At 38.9% G+C, this 23,024-nt stretch overlaps 1 protein-coding gene and 1 pseudogene across 6 annotated transcripts in view; one reads left to right on the forward strand and one right to left on the reverse strand.

Moving 5' to 3' along the window:
• The window catches only part of ANKRD55 (ankyrin repeat domain 55), a 266,719-nt gene that overhangs the window by 177,941 nt on the left and 65,754 nt on the right, over positions 1-23,024 (reverse strand). For 5 of the 6 annotated variants that reach the window (XM_047840811.1, XM_047841042.1, XM_047840891.1 and 2 more), the window contains exon 1: positions 16,683-16,815. The exons of the other annotated variant lie outside the window; for it this stretch is intronic. The gene's annotated coding sequence lies outside the window, so the exon portion shown is untranslated. Of the gene's footprint in view, positions 1-16,682; positions 16,816-23,024 lie in introns of those variants that run through there. 6 annotated transcript variants of the gene reach the window in all.
• LOC125155680 (heterogeneous nuclear ribonucleoprotein F-like) lies at positions 16,792-18,017 on the forward strand (annotated as a pseudogene).

Below are 23,024 nucleotides of genomic sequence, written 5' to 3' on the forward strand. Positions count from 1 at the left end.
TTCTCAGGGACATTTCAACTTTGAAAAGGGTATCAATTTAAAAACACAAATTAAATGCTATCTTTGAGATGAAATGAAGCCATAAGGAATTAAACAATTGGCCACTAAGTGGGATTTTTCTCAAATAATCCTTGAACTGTGTGTTCTAGAAAGCACTATGTGTACAGCATAGTGAGAGAGGGATAAGGAGGATAGCAGCTGAGGAGGAGGACATGTCTGAGGAATGTGACCTTAGGATACTCAGGGAAATTTCTACAAAGGAAATATCTGACAGAGAAGTTCTGTCAGAGTTCTCTGACAGAGAACTGAAGAAGTGAACTCAATCTCTTGAGGTGTCTGGGCCAAAACACATCTTATGACTTTGATGATAAAACAAAAACAAAAACAAAAACAAAAAAACCAAAAAACTATGTATTTTGAGTATTAAGATAATGAAGATCAAAGCCAGAAATTTTGGATGAAAAGAGGATTACTGTCATGTTTGAAGCTTTAGAAAAAAACAATGGAATAATCTTTGGATCAAAGTGGCTAAAAAGTGGATATTTGGGTGCCTCAAAAAAAAAATCTTGCAAACATTTACATAGAAAATTCATCATAATAATGTAGAAAAACACATGAATGCATGCTGCATGGAGTGAAGGCTACAGTAGGAGTCTGTCATTAGTGAAATAGCCACGTGTAAGTAGGATTATTTATCCATTGTTTATAAATCCATAAGATTAATTGGTGAAAAATATACTACCATAAATAATAAAATTCTTTTCCATCCACTTACTTAAAGAACTACTTTACTATATATTGTTTAATCACATTCACATCAATCCTGAGAAACTACTTAGAGCAGGTTTTAGCAGGTTTTATAGTTGGGAAGGCAGAGCACAGGGAGGTTACGTAGCTTCATAAGGTCAAACATAGTTGCGAGCATTTCCCTGAATTTGGCCTTTGGATACCTTAAATGGGACTCTCCACCAGACCATGAGCTGCCCTGTAACCAACTCCTCTGAAGTACTCAAACCTACCAATGAATAAATACCAAAACAAAACTTGAAAGGGCCTCAAATACCAAGGTCACCAAGAAATACTAATCACAGCCATGCTCCAGGCCAGCTTCAGGACATTCATATGAATTCCTATGAATGGAGAGGAATTTTTTTTATGTCTGAGACATAAAAAGGTAATACATTTACCCACTGTCTGCTAGAATGCCTGGTTGATAATTCCTTTGGCTTCAGAAAGCAGGTCCTTGATAATGTAGGTTGAAGGCTTTGGAAAACTGTGGGTAAGATATCCCAGCATGACAGACCACTGAGACCAAGCAACTGAGTGAGACTCTAGAGAGCTCACGGGCTCCTGAGGTGGTGCCTAGAGTTTGGTGGAGAGAAGCACCTCAAAATGAGGATGGGCACAGAAAGAGACAGTTGGAGAAATCCTGAAAAGTATTTTTGTCTGTTTGTTTTGATCTTTTCCAGCCTTTGGGAATCATGGAAATATAACAGCACAGGTCTTGAGGACAATCTACACTGGGATGTGGAATATCTGTGTGATTTTAGACAAGTCATCCTTATCTATAAAATGAAGAGGTTAGACTCAGTGAGGTTTTTTCTACTCTATTATATTATGATTTCATGAAGCAAGTCTTAATTTAGCACTTAGAAAGATCCTTGGCTCACACAAAGTTACTCCATCCAGAAGGAAACTGCCTTTACAATCTGTTTCAGGTCTTGTATAGGGACTTCGCACAACAGTTAGTGATTGCCTTTGTCGGTTGCCAACTGTCTGGAGAGCCCCAGAGTACATGTGGGCATTGTCCTAAGCTGGACAAGTCAGGAAAGAGCTGCAGAGGCAAAGGACGGACACTGCAGGAGAAACCAGGAGTGACTCAGAAATGAGACCATTCTCTCTATCCAACTCTCAGTCCCCAAACTGGGCTCCTATTGTGGAAATTAGACCTTTGAGCAGTGTTCCGTGTGTTTATTCTACTTGTATCAAAGAGGCTTTCATCTTCCTAGAGCAAATTATTAACACATTCCACCAAAGATGTGAGGGTGGAGGCCTGGCCTTGGGGGAAAAAAAATCACATCATAATAAAAAGCTGCCCGAAACATGAACTTAAGAAAAACGAACACAAAAGCCCCCACTTTTAATGACAGTGGTTGGCCAGATGCCAAAGTCCTTGTGCCCAGAGGAGCATGGCTGGCTGATTTCTTGTCCGTGGGCTGACCCTTCTGTGCCCAGGAATTTTCCATGCGATGGCCAGTGGTGTGGGAGGTGGGGCCTTTGCAGGTTCAGCAGGTTGAGGCACTCACAGACAGTTGTCTTTGACTTTAGCTAGAGACCAAATTTTGTTGGCTGAGTGAACAGTGACTCTCAGTTCCAGGCAGTAAATCTTTGCTTCTTGAGATTATTTTGTTGGGGAGTGGGGAGAGAATAATAGAGACAAACAAAAAAACACACTTCAGAAAGACCAACTACTCTCAGGTACATCCAAGATGGGAAACATTTACAATGAGAAGTTTCATGAATGATTACTCCCCAAGACAAGAGGCTATTAGGAATAGTTTCTAGACAGAGATTATGCCATTTTCTACAGCTAGTTCCTTGATTTACAGGAGTCATTTGGTGTTCAGGCACTTCCTTTGAGATATAGCTCCACTATATGTGGAAAAGGGCCTAGTGTGAAAGAGTATACAGAGAATTATTTATTGCTGTTGAAAACCAGGACCCAGGGTCTGACTTTGTTTTTGTTTGCCTCTTTAAAAATGTTTCCTAGTAACACCAAGATATATTATCACAAATCCCATGTTCAGCAACTGTGACAACCAAGATTCATGAACAGCCACAAACATGTTGTCTGACATTAGCATCAGTTTCTCCTTTTGGGGATAGAGGAAGAACAGAGAAATTGAGAAACTGAGAAAACAAGAGGGAATTGAAATACTTCATCCAGTTGAACAGTCAGTGCAGCCTTGAGTAAAAGCAGTCTAGGATTTGGGACCTTGGCTTTGCCATCTGAAATCGATCATTTGAGTGTGAAGAATAATTTCTGACTCTAGTGAAGATGGATAAATATCCTTTGTAGTGATCAAAATCACTCTTCTAACAAGAAGGGCTCTCAAAAATCCCACAATCTCACTTATAACACACATGGATTTTTAAACTTTGGCTAATCAGAATAAGTATCATTTGCTCAGCACTTGACTGCTTTAGAATGCTTCTTACAACGATATCTGTGCCAGTGTTACAATTTTTTGCAATTAATGTATTCAGAAACTTGGGCTCAGCATGTATATAATTTGCCAAAGTTTCCTCCTCCATCATCATTACTCTACTCCTGAGGTTCTCAACAAGGGACCAATCTCTACCACCTTCCCTACCCTGGGAATGGGGAATAGCTTTTGGTGATATCTGGAGACATCCTTGTTTGTTGACAAAGAGGGAAAGAGCCATTGGCATCTAGTGGGTGGAGGCCAGGGGTGTTGCTCAATACCCTAGAACGTACAAGATAGCCCCCAACCCCCAATATTATGAAGAATTATCCATCCCAAATGTTAATAACACCAAAGTTGAGAAAACCTACTCTACATAGTCTCATTTTAAAGTTCCTTTTTGACTTCAGTGACCATTTCTATACTGACAACTGTCAAATCTATTATTTTTATTATTTCCTAAATTCCGTACTCTTTTTACTAATTTCCTAACAGAGGCCTCTGCCTGGTTGTTATGTGGGAAGCTTAAACACAATATGACAAAAATAGATCTTCTTCACCTCCTATATTCTGATATTTTAAAAAAAAAGGTTTTTTTAATGTTTTTATTTACTTTTGAGAGAGAGAGAGAGAGAGAGCTAATAGGGGAGGGGCAGAGAGAGGGGGAGAGGATCCCAAGCAGACTCCACACTATCAACGCAGAGCCCAATGCAGGGACTAAACCCATGAACTGTGAAATCATGGCCTGAGCCATATCTGAGTCAGATGCTTAACCGACTGAGCCACCAGGCACCCCAATTCTGTTCTTGATCACACACCCTACCATCTAGGGTTTCTCAAGTTAAAAGCATGATTGCCATTCTTGACCTCTTCCTTCCTCTTCTATTCCTCACTCACCCCAATCCAATCATTTGACAGGTCTTTCAAATACATCTGAGAAACATCTCTTGCAACTGGCCTTTCCTTTCCTTCACACTGACTCATTTTAGTATTAGTCCTCGTCATCTCAGGATAAATTGTTGCCTTAATTTGGCAAATCATGTAGGCAGTATCCTCAGAACCCATGAGTTATTATTATCCTCTTTATTTTACAGATGAGGAAAACATGGTGCAGAGAGTAAGTGGCTACTCAATGAAGAGGCAGGGGTTGACCTCAGGCCAGACTCTGTGCTGTCAACTCTGCTACTTCCCAATTCATTATCTTAGACTTGACTTCTATCCTTTCCTACATGAATCAAATGTTCCAATTACTCTGAACATCTCCTGACTCTTGGATCTTTCTAGAGCTTTTCACATTTTTGTGTCATTGAAAATGATGCTTCCCTCATCTGGAACACCCTTTCTTCCCTCATTCTGGCTAGCTCCTAGCCATGATCCAAGGCCCAGTTCAGATAAAAGCTCTTCAAGGCCAGGTATCATATCTTATCCATATTTTCAGTCTCTAGCCCTGTATCTGTTTCATAACAGGTACCCAAATTTTTACAGAATAAAAGAAAATTACTTTCTCTTTCTACTACTTCCAATGTGAAGTTACTTTGCAAATACTTTCCAGTGAAAACGGCTCCATCAATATCCCATTTCTTCCTCAAGGCAACTAATTAGAAGTTAATGCTTGTATATAAGTATATACAAAGGTAAGCTTCTTTAAAATATATTGATTATATGAGTTGAATATATATATCCAATAATATTATATATATTCAATATACATTGAATATACTATAGTATTGAATATATATTCAAATCATATATATTCAATATATAGTACTGAATATATATATAATTCAATATATAGTACTGACTATATATTAAATTCAAAGAGGTGGTGTCAAATGTTCTGAAAGCACTAAACACTTTTAAGGTTTGTTTATGATCCAAAATTTCTGCTTCAAGTTGAAAATAAGTCTCTTATCTTTGGCCTACTAGAACTAAAAAAAAATTGCTTTAAGAGTGATTTGTTTCAAATATTCATCTCAGAGTAAAGAAGAAATTCAAAAGATGTTTACATTGGAAAGTCTACCCCACGTTCACATTATTTTAACAACTTTCCTCTCCCTCTCCCCTGTCCCCTGACACCATGAGTCGTTGAAGTAAAGACACAATATGGTGCAAGGATTTAAGGTCATTCTAATTTCTATCTCTCATGACTAGCATAAGGCAAATGAGAAGACAAATATTTCCTGCAAGCATCTTCTTTGTCATCAGCAAAAGAGGGAAATAAATATATAGTGTAGAAAAAAAATCCTTTGGCAAGACCATAAAGTCTTTATGCTCAGAAACAAAACCTGATTATCCCCTGGTCCATTAATTCTCCCAAACCATTAGCAATTGGAAGACAAGGACAAAAAAATGAAGATAAACAAAAAAATGTTCAGAGGCTGTGAGAGTTAAAATGATTACTGAGATATGACCCCTGTTCCTCAGATGGGGAAAAGTATAATAAAAGGTCATTTTTTCCTTTAGCTTCTGGTAATATGAGAATCAAATCCTGCATTTTCTTTGTTAAAATGACATTTTCTATCTTTTTTTCCTCACCAAATAGGATAACTATTCAGCATGAACACATTTTTAATGGGATAGTTCCAGTATCCTGTCCCCAGAGGGTCTTAGCTTTGTCTCTGAAAACCCGTAAAGTCAATGTAGAATTATATTCATTAGCACTCCTTTTGAGGGGTCCTGAGGTATGATCCCGAGGCGTTAATCCCGTGTATAGCAGTTACGTGTGCAAAAATTGCAAACTTAATCTGTATTTACTCAGGAAAGTGAAAAGACCTATTCCTTTTGTTATTCACATACCCAAACAGTCCCATGCCAGTGTCAGCTCCATATGATGGTGGGTTTTCTTTAGGTGATTTCCTATATGACTTTGTGGGAAATCAGGAAGTAAGTGTTCTTCTTTTGGGCATAATTCCTCCACCCTAAAGAACAGTTTAAAATGGCTGCTGAGGCTGCTCTTGGCTTTCTAAAACTAGGACTTTCATACTAGCATGTTTTTTCATGGCTATTCCCCTTGCCTAGAATGCTCCCTCACACCTTTCTACTTCTCACTTCATCTAGTTCATTATTGCTTCAATCTCACCTTAAAATCACTGCACTTCGGGGGCGCCTGCGTGGCTTAGTCGGTTGAGAGTCTGACTTCGGCTCAGGTCATGATCTCATGGTTTGGGAGTTCGAGCCCTACATTGGGGCTGTCAGAGCAGCGCCTGCTTCAGATCCTCTGTTTCCATCCCTCAACCCCTCCCCCACGTGTGGTGCCCTCCTCCCTCCAAAATAAAAATAAATATTAAAAAAAAATCACTGCTCTTTGGTGGCCTAACAAATAAACTAGGCTATAGTTTTTATTTAGACCATCCATTCTTAACCTTAGCTATGCATTAGAACTACCTGGGGGTGCTTCTAAAAACTATTTATTACCAGGCCTACCATGGATCAATTAAATCTTACTATCTAGGATGGGTATAGATAGCAGTACTTTAAAAAAAATAGCCCTAGGTGGTAATGAGCATAACTTTCTTCATATCTCCATAGGAGTTCTGAGCTACTTGCAAATATTGGTTCACTGTCTCTCTTTGTCATTATATCATATAATGAAGTGGGGAATTTTGTTTACCAAGAAATCTCAATGTGAGAGAAAGAAGAATTCATTTTCCAGGTGTGTGGTCCCTTCCCCAGGAGCAAGAGAGGGAAAGTGGTGGATGGGGGTGATTCATGGATCTTCTGGGTCCACTTCTCTAATCAACAGTAAAGATCATTTTTAAGTTTAGTTTTGGTTGCTAACTGTGCTTGTTTGACAGTTACTCCATGAAGAGACCATGTCACATGGATATTGAGTGAATAAATGAATGGGTAAGTGACTGAGGGAGTAACTGAGAAATACTTTTTACATCTTATTCAACCTCAAATTTCCACTTATAGGCTTTCATTATGAAGACTCTTTTAACACACCACTTTTTTTTTTCATTCCTCACAGGCATTGGCACATAAATCCCCCTTGGAAGTTTAAAAGATGTTTTAGATTTGATGTCCCAAACTAAGGAGGATTGGAAGCTCAGTTTTGGAAGGATTTATTTGGGTATTTGTCATGGACTTTCAAAATACCGAATCCAAAATCTCAATTTTGTCTTCCCAAACAGGCAAGTTCTAACATGAGCTAAGAATGCCGATGATATGCTCAAGACACAGAAAAGAGACTGGAGTGGATTTGCCACTAGAGAAATGCAGTGTTATGTAATATGAGGTACACTTCCAGTCTAAGAACTAGCCCTGCAGACTGCCACTGGAATGTGGTCCCTCCTCATGCCACTTCCAAGAAACATCAGGTTTAAGAAATAAGTAGCAAATGTAAGCTAAGAAGGGAAGGAAACTGAGTAATGAGGGAAGGAAAGCATATACTGTTCAATACCTCTGTATTTCCAGGCAAGAAAGAACTTGCCATTCTTCATTTCATTAATCTAGTTAGATAGTTCTCAGAGACTTCCAAATGTCAAACTATGTTCTAAGCATTAGAGATACAGCAACAACAACAAGAAAAAAACACCAACCAGGGCGCCTGGGTGGCTCAGTCGGTTAAGCCTCCGGAGTTTGGCTCAGGTCATGATCTCATGGTTCATGAGTTCAAGCCTCACATCTGGCTCTGTGCTGACAGCTCAGAGCCTAGAGCCTGCTTCCGATTCTATGTCTCCCTCTCTCTCTCTGCCCTTCCACTGCTCATGCTCTCTCGCTCTCTCTCTCTCTCCCTCTCTGTCTCTCTCAAATAAGCATTAAAAAAACAAAAACAAAAAAAACAACCAACCAACCAACCAAAAATCCCTCTTCTCATTGATGAAACATTCTAACCGAGGTAGGTAGAAAACAAACACAACACACGGTGTGATGAAAGTACTATGGAGGAGGTACAGTAGGGAAAAGGGATAGGAAATATAGGGGGCATTGCCATTTTCAGTAGGGTTGCCAAGCATAGGCCCAAGTGGAGAAGGTGACAGCTGAGTAAATTCCCAAGAGAGTTGATGGAGTGAGTTGTGTGGACATTTGTCATGAAGTGTAGAGGCACAGAAAACAGCAAGTGCAAAGCCCTGAGGCAGGAATCTTAAAAGCTCTGGAAGTTGTTTGGCCTCTACTCTGAGTGAAATAGGGAGCTTCAGTGGGTTTTAAGTGGAGGAGGGATACGATCTCACACCTTTTGGGATCACTCTGGCTGCAAAGTTGAGAGTTGACCGAAGGAAGGGAGCAGGAATAGAAAGACCAATGGTGAGGCTGGTGCAATACTGCAGGTGAGAGATGATAGTGACTTGAGATAGAGCTGAGAGCATCAGCAGCTGGATTAGACAAGGGGTGTGTGACAGAGAGAGAGAAGAATAAAGGATGGCCTCAAGGTCTCTTTTCTGAGCAGCTGAGGTGAGGAAAGCTCTGGTAGGAGGAGGCAATAGTTGGCACTTGATCCCAAGCCAAGCACTTTCTGAATGTAAAGGAACACAGGATGTACAAAGAACTTAACATCCAACTTAGGCCAACCTCTTCACTGAGGAAACTGAGGCCGTAAAAAGGGGGAGGTATGTGGGAGGCAGGACAGGCACTAAAATAAACTGTCTTATGAGTTTTGCTCAGAACCAACTGGTCCAGAATAGAGACAACCTGCCCCCTTAGGTCAATATAGGAATAGCAGATGGTACTGTGGTAGGACTACAGAAGGCTTTCAGGCAAACCACTTTAGGGAAAGAAAAGACCACATATTTTGGAGGGCCCTGAGTAAGTCTTCCCCAAGTGAAGCTGTCAGCCACGTCCTGTGCTGTAGTTCCCCTCCTCAAGGCAGAGAGTAAGAATGAGTACATGATGGTAAGATTCTGGAGTGGGAAGGCTGGAGACCTTTTAGGTGAAACAATGGATTGGGTGGAATCCCTCCCAAAGTCAGAGCTGCTTGTTGTTACTGTTCTTGCTGCAGATGTTCTAGACAATGGTACTAATGGGCTGAGTGTGGGCGCGTTCTTTCTTGACACTGACTCTGATAATGGCCCTCCTTTTAAATGTTATGGACTTCATCATCACTCCTTGCACATTAGCATTCTTGAATCTTCTATTTTGGGTGACCTCCAGCCAACAATAAGCCCTCCCACTTCTGCACAGTTGCTTCTTGGTTTTGGTTGGAATCCAACATAGCAGAGTCAGGGAAGAAGATTTGCTTCATGGGGCTTACTTTCTGTCCTTGAAGCTCCCTTCAGTCCTTTCCTGTGGTCTTGCCTCTCTGCCCCTCCATCTTCCTGATCAGGCATACTGCTTTGTCCTGGGTTCTCTGCTGCCACAGAACAGACAGTAAGGACAATGAGGCCTCATGGAGGAGGGACAGTCAAGGCTTTGTTAAGAGAGTGTCTCCATGTGTCCAGGTCTCTTTTTCTCACCATTCCATTTTGCAGCCCAAAGACTTTCAAGGTACAAAGCCATCAAGAGGCTTCTCTAGGAAGCCAAAGCAAGGCAGTGCAATGCCAGAATTGGCCCACATAAATTTGGCATTCTCAGGATGTTCTTTAGTAACATAACAGTATTTGAGCTGGATTTGCTATAGCTCTTTCCACAGTATCTGTGTCTTCAAGGGTCTCAAATGAAGACATCACAGCAACAAAGAATAAATGGTGATAGTGGGCTTCAGAGCCATATATTACCATCTTCTTTTTGGACCTATTGTGGCAGATTTCAAGGGAAACCCAAAGGGACTAAAAGTGAAGGGCTAGGTTTTTAATGAAAAACAAAAGTAACTAAGATAAATAATGTCAAACATCATTAACAAATGACAAAAGTCTATTTAGGAATGTTCTTTAAGTTCATGAACGGGATTACCCAGAGTTTAGGAACAAAGTAAAAAGAAAATGGCTTGTATTAGTAAAATGATCAAATGTGAAAGGGCATGTTCAATATTTATAGAAGTTCCTGTGAAAGACTGCTGGATTTCCATCTTTGGTGATATACTGATATATGTTGATTTAATGCAATCTCAGAAGAGGTAACAATCTTGGAAAAGAAGAACAAGTTTGGAGGACTCACACTTCCCAATTTTATTTTATTTTTTTATGTTTTCATTTATTTCTGAGAGAGAGTAAGAATGAGTGAGAGAGAGAGAGAGTGCACACACTGGTGCTGGTGCGCAAACACAATTTTTTCTTCATTTTTCTTATTATAGACACAACATAAAATTTACCATATTAACCATTTTTAAGTGCAAAGTTTAGCAGTGTTAAGTATATTCACATGTTGTGAAATGTATCTCCAGACCTCATCTTGTAAATCTCAAACTCTATATCCTTTAGATAACTCCCCTTCCCCCCTCTCCAACCCCTGGTAACCACCATTCCACTTTCTGTTTCTATGAATTTGACTATTTTAGATACCTCATATAAATGAAATCAAGGAGTATTTTTCTTTTTCTGACTGGCTTATCTCACTAAGCATGATGTCCTCAAGTTTCTTTCATGTTGTAGCATGTGACAGGACTCTCTTCCCTTTTAAGTTTGAGTCATATTCCATTGGATGTGTAGACCACACTTTGGTAATCTGTTCATCTGCCCATGGACATTTGGGTTGCTTCTGCTTTTGGCTACTGTGATTAGTGCTGCTGTGAACGTGGGTGTGAAAATATCTTTCAATATGTTTTAACTTTTTAAGAAACTGCCAAAGTGTTTCCTAGAATGGTTGTACCAAATTACATTCTAACCAACAGTGTATGAAAATTTCAGTTCTCCCACCTTCTCATCAACATTTGGTATGGTCAGTCTTATTAATTTTAGCTATTCTTATAGGTATGCAGTGGTATCTCACTGTGGTTTTAATTTGCACTTTCCTAATGACTGATGATGCTGAACATTTTCCCATGTGCTTATTTCTATCTTTGTATCTTCTTTGGAAAGGTTGAGAACCTTAAGATAAAACAATGGATTGGGTGGAAACTCTCCCCAAACCAGAGCTATTTGTTGCTATTCCTGCTGCAGCTGTTCTAGACAATGGTACTAAAGGGCTGCGTGTGGGCGTATTCCTTCTGGACACTGATTGTGATAATGGTCTTCTCTTTTAGTGTTCTGGGCTTCATCATCTATTCATATCTTTTGTGCATTTTGTTTATTTTCTTACTATTGAGTGTGAGAGTTCTTTACATGTTTTTGATCCAAATCCTTTATAAGAAACATATTTTAAATATTTTCTCCCAGGGGCGCCTGGGTGGCGCAGTCGGTTAAGCGTTCGACTTCAGCCAGGTCACGATCTCGCGGTCCGTGAGTTCGAGCCCCGCGTCAGGCTCTGGGCTGATGGCTCAGAGCCTGGAGCCTGTTTCCGATTCTGTGTCTCCCTCTCTCTCTGCCCCTCCCCCGTTCATGCTCTGTCTCTCTCTGTCCCAAAAATAAATAAACGTTGAAAAAAAAATTAAAATAAATAAATAAATAAATATTTTCTCCCAGTTTGTGTCTAATCTGATCATTCTGTTAATGATAACCATAAAAGGTACAAGTTTTCATTTTTATGAAGTTTAAGTTAGCAGTGTTTGCTTTTATTGATCAGATCTTTGGTATCATATCCAAGAAATCTTTGCATAACCCAAGATCATAAACCTTTTTTCCTGTGTTTTCTTCTAGAAGTTTTGTACTCTTGTAGGTTTAAGCTTTAAGTCCATGATCCGTTTGAGTTAACTTTTGTATCGTGTGCAAAATGTGGATCAAGATTCTTATTTTTGCATCTGGATATCCAATTATTCCAGCACTTTTTTTGTTGAAAAAAACCTACACTTTCATCAGTGAATTGTCTTTGTATCTTTGTTGAAAGTTGGGTATCCATACATAAGTGGGTCTATTTCTAGAATCTTTTCTCTTCTATTGCTCTATCTTTAAACCATTACCAAAATATCTTCATATCATAGCGTTCTAAATTTTGAAATTGGGTAGCATTAATGCTCCAGCTTTGTTCTTCTTTTTCAAGTTGCTTTCATTATCCCAGGTCTTTTGCACTCTCGTAAGAATTTTAGAATTAACTCATTAATTTTGAGAAAGAAGTCCACTGGGATTTTGATTAGGATTGCTTTGAATCCACAGATCATTTTACAGAGAATTCACATTTTTACAATACTGAATCATCCGATTCATGAACATGATATATTTCTCCATATATTTCAGTCTTCTTTAATTTCTCTCAGTTTTTATTTTTATTTAGTTTTTATTGCTCAGCTCTGGAACATATTTTGTCAGACTTCTCCCTATTTTTTTTTATATTTTTGGAACGGTATTTTTTAAAATTTCAATTTCCAATTATTCATTGTTTAGCTTGTCTGGTTTTTAGCTTTTACATTTATCTTATTAGATTCTCCTGTCTCTGTTCTCATTGCTGAATGGGTAGGCAGCTTAAAGGTACTTGCTTATTTTGAGAGATTTGTTGGCCAAATCTTACTCACACAGGTCTGGGAAAGGAAACATTCCCCGTAAGATACTTCTCATTACCTTCGTATAGGCAGAATCCTTACCCTGCATCTTTGGATAAGAACACTTCTCTGCAGTTCTTTTCTGGAGCTTCCTGATTTTCTGTTGCAGCAAACAAAACCCACAGAGACCAAGGTCCTGGCACAAATGCTACCAGTTTTCTAATCACTTGGCATTGGTCACTGAAGGTCACAGAGCTTCCTGGCAGGAAGTAGGGCACAGACGGCAGGTGGCCCTGCCAGAGCAGCTGAAAAAAAGCTCTATTCATGGCAGATTGTATATCACCAACTCGCTGTGACAGCACCACATACCTGCCAGCCCCAGAGCAGGCTGATTAGGGTAATTTAGGTTTTGTCTTCAAGCATAATTATTAGAGCTGTCAACAGCCTCTGTGATGCTAAAATGAAGAATCACATCCAGAGAATGATGGAGAAGACCCAATGGGTGCTCAAACAGGCATAGAAGGCTAAGAGGCAATAGATTCATTTCAACCCCAAGACAATATGATTTGGGAATAAGAAAATGCAACCATGTTCAGTAGAGTTCATGGTGCTCTGAAGATATATAAGAATGAGAACTCAGAGGTGATCTTAGGAGTCCTATATGTAAGTCTCAAGGAAAGGATCTACTTTATAAAAGCATCTGAACCACAGACTATTTAAGAACAGAACACACTGAGACTTAATCACTAATGTGCTTGGCACAGAACTGCCCACAGAAGCCCCACAGTCTTAGTAAAGTTTCACAGAGAGCTTTATTGGCCTTGTAAAAACATCAGACCTAGGACTAGAATCCTTATTTTAAGTAGAACTGGAGGTATTAACTCACTGTGATTTCAGAAGCAACAGAAATGTGTCTCATGATCCTAGCACACTATGCTCATCAATGTCTGACATTTCATGAATTCCTTTGCTTTCTTTTCAACTACTGAGATGATGACAACTTTGGTGGGAGAGTAAGTCATTAGGCTTTATCAGTCATTTACACCCCAGTGTGAATACATTTATCAGAAAACATTTTTTTTCTCGTCCTTGGAGAGTATAGTACAAAAGAAATAAAAAAAAAAAACTGGAAGTGAGTGAAGAAAAGTGAAAGGGGGCAAAGGCATGAGAGAGACTGACTGACTGATTGATACTCTTTCAAATTTCAAATGGGGCCAGCTTGGTAAAACTCACACAGAAGTATCAAAGGATACTGTCCAGAAAGTGAAAAGACAATGCAAAGAAAAGGATAAAAGGTCTGCAAATCATATATCTGATAAGGGTCTAGCATCTGGAATATATAAAGAGCTCTTACAACTCAACAACAGAAGAACAAAAACTACATTTAAAAATGGAAAAAGGACTTGAATAAACATTTCTCTAAAGAAGATAAACACATGGTAAATAAGCACATAAAAAATTAACATTGTTAATCACTAAAGAAATGCAAGTCAAAAGCAGAAAAAATATCACTTTACATCCACTAGGATAGCTATAGTGAGAAAATTGGACATTAACAAAGTGCTGGCAAGGATGTAGAGAAAATGGATCCCTCATACATTGCTTATAGGAATGTAAACCAGTGCAGCTGCTGTTGAAAACAGTTTGGAGGTTCCTCAGAGAGTTAAACATAGAATTACCATATGACACAACAATTCTACTTCTAGGTATATATACAAAAGAAATGAAAACAGATGTACAAAGAGAAACTTGTACATGAATGTTCACAGCAGCACCAGTCACAGTACTCAAAAGGTCTAAACAGCTCAAATGTCCATCAATTAAGGAATGGATAAATAAAATGTGGGATATCCATACAATGTAGTATTATTCAGCTATGAAAAGGAATGAAGAGCCACTAAATGTTACAACATAAATTCACCTTGAAAACATTATGGGAAGTGAAAGAATCCAGACAAAAGGCCACACATTTTATACTCCATTTATATGAAATATATAGAATAGGCAAGTCTGTAGAGACAGAAAGCAGACTGCCGGGGGCTGGGGGAAGGTGAAACGGAGAGTTACAGCTTAAGAGCCTTGGAGTTTCCTTATGGAGTGATGAAAATATTCTGGAACTAGATAGTGGGGATGGTTGTACAATATTATGAATGTACTAAAAGCCACTGCATCACACACTTACAGATGGTTAAAATTCAGATGGTGAATTTTATGTATATGAATTTTACCTAAAAAAAAGCTATATAGAAACTCCATGAACTTTTGGCTAATTCTACACAAACCTCATCTTCTCAAGTGCCCATTCACAGCAAGACAATTCTGTATTATGAATGGTATCTAGAGAACACACCACCAGCCAGGCTTCTGAGAAGCCTCATTAGCAGAGCTTCAAAAGTGTAACTCTTTTTATCCTTCCTGATGTACTGACTGTCAAGCTGCAACACAGGAATTAGAACCAGATAGAAGGAAGATGGGCAGGGAAAACAGATGTGCAACACAAGAAATGTAAAAGTGCTGAAGTAGAATCAAAACCTGAGCCATCAGAATTTGTCATAGTTGAGGGAAGTGCCAGGAACCAGACCTCAATACAGGATAAGCAGAGAGGGCCTTTTTGACCATCTCTGAAACAAATGCTTTCTTTTCCATTATCTCCTCCTCCAAGTCCTCAGGTGTTAATGCATACACACAACTACTTACACACACACACACACACCACACACACACACACACACACACACACACACACACATGATTTAACACTTTATTACTGTTCTTAGGGCTACTTTTTTTTTTAATTTTAACGTTTATTTATTTTTGAGACAGAGAGAGACAGAGCATGAACAGGGGAGGGGCAGAGAGAAAGGGAGACACAGAATCTGAAACAGGCTCCAGGCTCTGAGCGGTCAGCACAGAGCCCGACACGGGGCTCGAACTCACTGACAGTGAGATCATGACCTGAGCTGAAGTCAGAGGCTTAACCGACAGAGCCACCCAGGCGCCCCTTAAGGCTACTTTTAAGTACAAAAAAAATGACCTGCCAAAACTGATTTTTTTCTTCCAGGAAAAACAGGCCACAGAGAATGGTATGTTACAGATTTGCAAACAATATATTTATTATTATATGTTACAAACTATGTATATATAGTTTATAATATGAAAAGATGAGGTTTGTCTAGATATTGGAAAGGTTCAGTGGTTGATTTCCCCCCCTCTCTCCTTTTCTAGTCATGGTTGAGACATTTTGATTAATTGGGAAAAACAAAATAAAATTCAGTACTGCTGAATCAGAAAGAATGTCCGTTGCAAGTGATTTGACTAAATTTGGTGATGCAGCTAGTGGTTCCACAATTTAATCTCTACCGACAAACCACAGTTAAAGGCATTGCATAAAAGGGTTGCGCTTTTTACATGAAAACTCATTCGTTGGACCATGATGAGTCAAAGGGTCAGGTCCAGTGGTTGTACGGATCAGTCTTTTCTCTCTTTCATGGCCTCAACTGCCATCTTGAAAAAAACACCAGGTAAGTTTACTATTGGGTCTGGAAGAAAATACATTTTAGATCTTGATGACAGACTAACTGTCTGTCATCCTTATATATTAAGAAAAGCGTAAATTTCTAGGAAGCAAATGTTAGGTACTCAACGTAGTTGTGAGATGAACAATTCAGGCTGTGAAGACAGGATGAAGGATGTTGGAAGGGGATGTTGCAAGTTCTCCACTAGAATCTGATGGAAGTTGAAAAAAAATGGCATGAAAACACTGGTTTAAAAGTTTATTTATGCTGAGAAAACTTCCCCCACAAATGGGGCTAGTCCAAAGGACAATTAAAAATATCTTGGACTACACTGTGTCTTCCTGGAGAAGAAGGTACTCAGAGGGACAACTGAGGTGCTGGATGTGAGGAAGAGCAAGAGCATGGAGACTAGGAGCCCAAGGATAATAACAAAAGTAGATGCACCTGCTCTTTCCCCGGAGCCCTCTGCATTTTTAAGTGTCAGGTAGAATTAGGGGTCTTTTGTCTGTAAACCATACTTCTGTGATGAAAATATAAATCAATCCTGTTCCTCTCAGCGGACAATCTGTTACCTACCTGGAGTCTCTCCAGCTGTGGGCATGCCCCTCCACTTTCCACCCTGGTTTGTTCTTTAAGCTGCAAAACTACACCCAAGCTTGCTTGATATCTGTTTCTCTCAAGTGTCATGATGGTGGGCCTTGAGAGAGGTGAAGGCTTCATGGTCACGCTCCATGGTCTTCCTGCTGCTGCTTGGTTGAGGATGTGCAGAACTTCCTTTCTGACTGCACAATTCATGATGGGGATGCAGGCATTCATTTTATCTACACTAGAAAAGGCAGGAAGAGTGGTGAGGCTTTTGTTGAACTTGAATCAGAAGATGATGTAAAAATGGCCCTAAAAAAGACATGGGAAAGCATGGGACACCAGTACATTGAGGTCTTCAAGTCCCACAGAACCAAGATAGATTGTGTGCTGAAACACAGCAATCCAAACAGTGCCAACACCACCAGTGATAGCTTTGTGAGTCTTCAGGGACTCCCATTTGGATGCACCAAGAAAGAAATTCTTCAGTTCTTCTCAGGGTTGGAAATTGTGCCAAATAGGATCACATTGCTCATGGACTCAGAGGGCAAGATTACAGGGGAAGCTTTTGGGCAGTTTGCCTCACAGGAGTTGGCTGAGAAGCCCCTAGGGAAGCAGGAGAGAATGGGGCACAGATAAAATGAAGTGTTCAAGAGCAGTCAGGAAGAAGTTAGGCATACTCAGATCTCCCTCTGAAGTTCATGTCTGTACAGAAGTCAGGGTTTTATGACTACCCTGGGACAGCCAGGAGGTATATTGGACTGTCAAGCAAGTGGGCCTAGAAAGAAAGGGTAGGGTGCTTACAGTGCAGGTTATGGGGGATATGAGGAGTACGGCAGCCTCAGCGATGGCTATTCCTTCACCAATCTCTCTCTTGGGAAAAACCTCAGTTACTTACTCTCTCAGGCATGTATGACCACAGATATGGAGGCTGCTAGTTCACTGTCCAGAGTACCACTGGGCACTGAATCCACATGAGAGGGATGCCATACAGAGCTGTAGAGAACGACATTTATAACTTTTTTTCTCCACTCAACCCTAAGAGAGTCCATATTGAGATTGGTCCTGATGGAAGACTGATTGGAGAAGTCAATGTTGAGTTTGCCACTCCCGAACACCAGCTATGTTCAAGGACTGTGCCAACATGCAACACAGACACATAGAACTTTTCCTGAATTCCACTACTGGGGCCAGCAATGGGGCATAGAGCAGCCAGATGATGCAAGAAATAGGGTGTCGGCCCAGTCCACTTATATTGGCCTTGAGAGCCTGTCTGTGAGTGGCTATTATACGGCTGGCTATTGAGGCCAGAACACCATGGGTGGATAGGACTAGTTTTGTAGGAGCGTTTGAGTTATTGCAATTAAATTTTCACAGGCAGCCAACAAACAGTGAAAAGCTGGGACACATTTTGCACCATGAGTTTGTGAAATTTACATTAAAAAATGACCTCTTCAGGAAGCAAAAATCATATAAAAACAGGGAGGGGGACAAAATGTAAGAAACTCTTAAATATGAAGTACAAACAGAGGGTTACTGGAGGGGTTGTGGGAGGGGTGATGGGCTAAATGAGTAACAGACATCTTACCCATTAAGGAAATCTACTCCTGAAATAATTGTTGCACTATATGCTAACTAAGTTGGATGTAAATTAAAGAAAAAAATGACCTCTTTAGTGTTTTCTCAGGCAAACTTTTCTTCTAGCATGTGATACGGAGTAAACTAAAACTGTTTTCAGTGTTTTTCCATTAACATTTTGGTACTGCACTTCAGCATAATGTTATCTGAGTTAAAGTAGTTTTGAGTACATTAAATGGATTTTTACACCACATCACCATGAACACATTGGGGAGATGTGCTTTTTTTTTTTTGAAAACTCAAGGTGCCAGATCCCTAATTCAAAGAGGAACATTTCTCATTTTTTTTCATTCTAGTTTATTTTCATTTAAAATCTTTTAGGTTAAGTTTAAGCTTTTAAAATAAGTTAGTTTTGAAAATTGAGTCATATTACTAATACCCTAGGAGTTAGTGAGGCCTTGACTTAAAACTCTCTTTTTACAGTGATTTCTTTCTGGGTATATTTTGCTAAGTGAAACTTGTTAAAGTTTTTTGTTAACTAGTTTTTTTTCTTAAAATAAAGATTTTTTCACACTGAAAAAAAAGTACCTTGTCTCCACAAAGAAAGGAAGAATAAGATATGTATAATATATGTGTGGGTGTAATATTTAGGTATATAACCTAATTTCACAAATAAAGATAAAGGAATTCCAACTCATGACACAATTTTTAAAATACCTTAAGACCTATCTCTAAGAATCACCCTTAACCAGGTGATCCCAGGTTATTTGGGGTATTACAATAGCACAAGATCTATTTTTCAAAAATGATTAAGGCACTTCATTTTTCACCAATTAGATTTACTTAGCCTTAAGATGTCTTGCTCTTACTGGAATTCATCAGCCTATAACTTACAGGGACAAAGGCCTCTTTCTTGGACATGAACCAGAAACCTGGGAGGGAAGCTGTGTGGTTCTGAGTTCTGCTGATGTTGGTTTCCATTATATCTGTGGCAAGTTGTTTTAGCTCTGGGCCCAGTAGATCTGGTTCTGAAATTACCTAAACTCTACTTTTCTCATCAATCAAACAGGCTTCAAATTTATTCTTCCTTCTCAATTTTGTTATTTTTGATATTTGCAAAAATAAAAAATACAGCATGGTTGTGAATTATTTACAAAAACAGGAATTACCTTTGTCAAATGAGTTCTAAACCAGGAAACTTAGCAAGCGGACTCCTGGGTGTTCCCTGTATCCAGGCTAGCTGGCATCACACATGAAGAATCCAAGGCTGTGGCTTCCTCCCAGAGGAGGCTAAGTCCAGTCAAAGCGCAAGGTCTTTCCAAAACTTTTCCCCAGACAATACACATAGGACAACTCATTGTGAAATTCAGTTTGTATAAGTTAATCTCAAATATCAATTAAATCTCCAAATACATCTTCACAGAGCTAGAAAAAAAATCCTAAAATTTGTATGGAACCAGAAAAGACCCCAAATAGTCAAAGCAATCTTGAAAAAGAAAACCGAAGTTGGAGGCATCGTAATCCTGGACTTCAAGATGTATTACAAAGCTGAAATCATTAAGACAGTATGGTACTGGCACAAAAACAGACACTCAGATCAATGGAACAGAATAGAAAACCCAGAAACGGACCCACAAATGTATGGCCAACTAATCTTTGACAAAGCAGGAAAGAATATCCAAAGGAATAAAGACAGTATCTTCAGCAAGTGGTACTGGGAAAACTGGACAGCAACATGCAGGAAAATGAACCTGGATCACTTTCTTACACCATGCACAAAAATAAACTGAAAATGGATGAAAGACCTAAACGTAAGACAGGAAGCCATCAAAATCCTCAAGGAGAAAGCAGGCAAAAACCTCTTTGACCTCGGCCACAACAACTTCCTAACTCAACATGTCTCCGGAGGCAAGGGAAACAAAAGCAAAAATGAACTATTAGGACCTCATAAAAATAAAAAGCTTCTGCACAGCAAAGGAAACAAACAAAAGGCAACTGACAGAATGGGAGAAGATATTTGCAAAGGACATATCAGATAAAGGGTTAGTATCCAAAATCTATGAAGACCTTATCAAACTCAATACCCAAAAAAGAAATAATCCAGTGAAGAAATGGGCAAAAGACATGAATGGACACTTCTCCAAAGAAGACATTCAGATGCTAACAGACACATGAAAAAATGCTCCACATCACTCATCATCAGGGAAACACAAATCAAAACTACAATGAGATACCACCTCACACCAGTCAGAATGGCTAACATTAACAACTCAAGCAACAACAGATGTTGGTGAGGATGCAGAGAAAGAGAATCTCTTTTGCACTGCTGGTGGGAATGCAAACTGGTGCAGCCACTCTGGAAAATAGTATGGAGGTTCCTCAAAAAATTAAAAATAGAACTACCCTATGACCCACAAATTGCACTACTAAGCATTTATCCAAGGGATACAGGTGTGCTGTTTTGAAGGGGCACATGCACCCAAATGTTTATAGCAGAGCTATCAACAACATCAAAGCATAGAAAGAGCCCAAATGTCCATAGATGCATGAATGGATAAAAAAGAAGTGGTATATATGTACAATGGAGTATCACTCGGCAATCAAGAAGAATGACATCTTGCCATTTGCAACTACGTGGATGGATCTGTTGGGATTATGCTAAGTGAAATTAGTCAGAGAAAGACAAATATGATATCACTTAACTCATATGAGGAATTTAAGATACAAAACAGAAGAACATAAGGGAAGAGAAGCAAAAACAATATAAAAACAGGGAGGGGGACAAAACATAAAAGACTTTTATATAGAGAGAACAAACAGAGGGTTCCTGGGGGGGGGGGATGGGCTAAATGGGTAAGGGGCATTAAGAAATCTACTCCTGAAATTACTGTTGCACTATATGCTAACTAACTTGGATGTAAATTAAAAAATAAATAAGTTAATTAAAAAAATCTCAAAATACATTCCTTAGAATCACATTTATTTGCTTTTTGTTGATTTAATGGTCAACAAGAAAGCTCAATGGATCCTAGGAAAATGTAATTAATTTAAAAGGATGAATTTTCAAAGCAAAACAAATAAAATATTTAAAGGGTCATGTATAATGATTTCAGAGAGGACTAGATATGGAATCCATAAAGACAGCGACACACTGCTAATGAGTTTGTCTTTCCCAGTCTTCCCACACCAAGCAGGAAGACTACAGAAGTATCTTATCATTCTTAGGTGTTTGTTCAATGAATGAAAGTGTCTAGCAGTACAGAACACCTTAGGCACTGAGTGATGCTAACGAAAACTAAAGAGTTTCTTAGGTGAGAATACTGCTGATATATGTGAAGATTTGAGAATATAAGGGTTCTAAAAATGTAAACACAACCCCAGAGATTTTTTAGAGTCAACTTTTTAAAGGGAAGGAAACGAGTATTTATAGTAATCTCTGTTGGAAAAAGACTATGAGTTAGGAGGTCTCATCTCCTGTTGCTGGGAGCTCCTCAGCATTTACTGTTCTGAAGTACACCTACCTTCCCTGTCAAAGTCTAATTTCAGAAAAAGATTTGGCAAATTCATTCTCCCAGTAACTGAGTTGACTATGATACATTAGTCTGTTTTATTATACTGTAATAGCTCTTCTGTTTACTTTTTAAAAAGGTTTAATGTCCTTTTTTTAAAGTTTATTTATTTTGAGAGAGAGAACACAAGCAGGGGAGAGAGAGAGAGAGAGAGAGAGAGAGAGAGAGAGAGAGAGAGAGTCAGTCCCAAGCAGGCTCCACACTGTCTGTGCAGAGCCCCATATGGGCCTCAAACTCATACGTTGTGAGATCATGACTTGAGCCAAAATCAAGAGTCAGACACTTAACTGACTGAACCACCCAGGTGCCCCCCCTTTTTAAAGTTTATTTATTTATTTAAGTAATTTCTACACTCACTTTGCGGCTTGACCTCAAAATCCCGAGATCAAGAGTTGAGAGCCCTACCCATTGAGCCAGCCAGTCCAATAGGGTTTAATGTCTCAACCCAAGGTAATGTATGTTTAAGTGTAGAATTAAAAACATCAGTTAGATAGAAGCAAGTGATTTTCTAAAAGAAAAAAATACTTTCTAGCAGAAATATACTGTTTACCTCAACTATTTTTATTTAAGACCCAGTATTTGATCATTCAGTAGTATTTTGGCCATGTTACATATTAAGAATGGCTAGCACAAACAAGGGGATGGAAATCTCTAATGTAACAATGAATTTCACCCTGAAAATCTTGCAGCAGCTTGCTCAGGACTTAAGCTAAACCAGGTATTCAAATATCAATCTAGGTTTACAAAGATGCAAAGTTTACCTACTTCTGTCTGTTGAAATAAAAATAACCATTCCGCATTCATGGGATTAAGCAGATTCTTTCTGATAGTCAATATAATAAGTTCTATACTTTGACAATAATCCTTGGGATGTGTTCTCATTGATATTTCCATTAAATAATTTCCTTTGAAGATCAAAAAGATCATTAGTACTTTTTAAAACTCAGATAAAATTAACATACAGTGTTATATTAGTTTCAGGTGTATAAGATAATGATTCAACAATTCCACTGGTACTTTTTAGAATAGTGTTAATAATATTATGGATATATTCTCCATGTTCCATATTTCCATGTTCATGGATACATTTCCCGTCTCTTTAAATTGCTTGTACTAAGTGACTTAATACACTGTCAATATACGCTTAATGCATTTCAAAATATGTGTCCAGAAATGTGTGTGTTAGAAG

Source organism: Prionailurus viverrinus, chromosome A1 (assembly GCF_022837055.1).
Source record: "Prionailurus viverrinus isolate Anna chromosome A1, UM_Priviv_1.0, whole genome shotgun sequence".
Lineage (NCBI taxonomy): Eukaryota > Metazoa > Chordata > Mammalia > Carnivora > Felidae > Prionailurus > Prionailurus viverrinus.